Source organism: Oncorhynchus keta, unplaced genomic scaffold (genome assembly GCF_023373465.1).
Source record: "Oncorhynchus keta strain PuntledgeMale-10-30-2019 unplaced genomic scaffold, Oket_V2 Un_contig_1442_pilon_pilon, whole genome shotgun sequence".
In the NCBI taxonomy this organism is placed as follows: Eukaryota; Metazoa; Chordata; class Actinopteri; order Salmoniformes; family Salmonidae; genus Oncorhynchus; species Oncorhynchus keta.
This window is the reverse complement of record NW_026278743.1, coordinates 155,001-156,597: the sequence shown is the minus strand read 5'-3', so window position 1 is coordinate 156,597 and position 1,597 is coordinate 155,001. Positions and strand designations below refer to the sequence as shown.

General features: G+C 40.9%; 1 pseudogene; it reads left to right on the top strand.

Annotated features, from left to right (window-relative positions):
- The first annotated feature begins 477 nt into the window (after positions 1-477).
- Positions 478-1,597, top strand: part of LOC118383855 (probable JmjC domain-containing histone demethylation protein 2C) — a 37,427-nt pseudogene continuing 36,307 nt past the window's right edge.

The following is a 1,597-nucleotide window of genomic DNA, read 5'->3' as shown; positions in this document are numbered from 1 at the left end:
ACTGAATGGTCTTTAGTATATAATACTTCTACCTCCAGTTGTAATGTACTGAATGGTCTTTAGTATATAATGTACTGAATGGTCTTTAGGTTCTACCTCCAGTTGTAATGTACTGAATGGTCTTTAGTATATAATACACTGAATGGTTCTACCTCCAGTTGTAATGTACTGAATGGTCTTTAGTATATAATACGGTTCTACCTCCAGTTGTAATGTACTGAATGGTCTTTAGTATATAATACGGTTCTACCTCCAGTTGTAATGTACTGAATGGTCTTTAGTATATAATACGGTTCTACCTCCAGTTGTAATGTACTGAATGGTCTTTAGTATATAATACGGTTCTACCTCCAGTTGTAATGTACTGAATGGTCTTTAGTATATAATACGGTTCTACCTCCAGTTGTAATGTACTGAATGGTCTTTAGTATATAATACGGTTCTAACGTGTCCGCTCTGCTAACGTGTCTGCAGGAGGAAGTGGACAGTTTGAGTCCTGTTCTCAGGGACAACCCTCAGCTTCATGAAGAGGTCCGGTTCTGGCTCAAAGATCAAAAGGTTCAGGACATTTTTTTGCAAGGTAAGAAACACTGATGTATTTAATATTTAACAAACCCAACCAACTTGTCTGTTCACTGTGATGATGCTTAGTCCTTCGAGCCCTATTCCCTATATAGAACACTACTGTTGACCAGAGCCCTATTCCCTATATAGAACACTACTGTTGACCAGAGCCCTATTCCCTATATAGAACACTACTGTTGACCAGAGCCCTATTCCCTATATAGAACACTACTGTTGACCAGAGCCCTATTCCCTATATAGAACACTACTGTTGACCAGAGCCCTATTCCCTATATAGAACACTACTGTTGACCAGAGCCCTATTCCCTATATAGAACACTACTGTTGACCAGAGCCCTATTCCCTATATAGAACACTACTGTTGACCAGAGCCCTATTCCCTATATAGAACACTACTGTTGACCAGAGCCCTATTCCCTATATAGAACACTACTGTTGACCAGAGCCCTATTCCCTATATAGAACACTACTGTTGACCAGAGCCCTATTCCCTATATAGAACACTACTGTTGACCAGAGCCCTATTCAGAACACTACTGTTGACCAGAGCCCTATTCCCTATATAGAACACTACTGTTGACCAGAGCCCTATTCCCTATATAGAACACTACTGTTGACCAGAGCCCTATTCCCTATATAGAACACTACTGTTGACCAGAGCCCTATTCCCTATATAGAACACTACTGTTGACCAGAGCCCTATTCCCTATATAGAACACTACTGTTGACCAGAGCCCTATTCAGAACACTACTGTTGACCAGAGCCCTATTCCCTATATAGAACACTACTGTTGACCAGAGCCCTATTCCCTATATAGAACACTACTGTTGACCAGAGCCCTATTCCCTATATAGAACACTACTGTAGACCAGAGCCCTATTCCCTATATAGAACACTACTGTAGACCAGAGCCCTATTCCCTATATAGAACACTACTGTTGACCAGACCCTATATAGAACACTACTGTTGACCAGAGCCCTATTCCCTATATAGAACACTACTGTTGACCA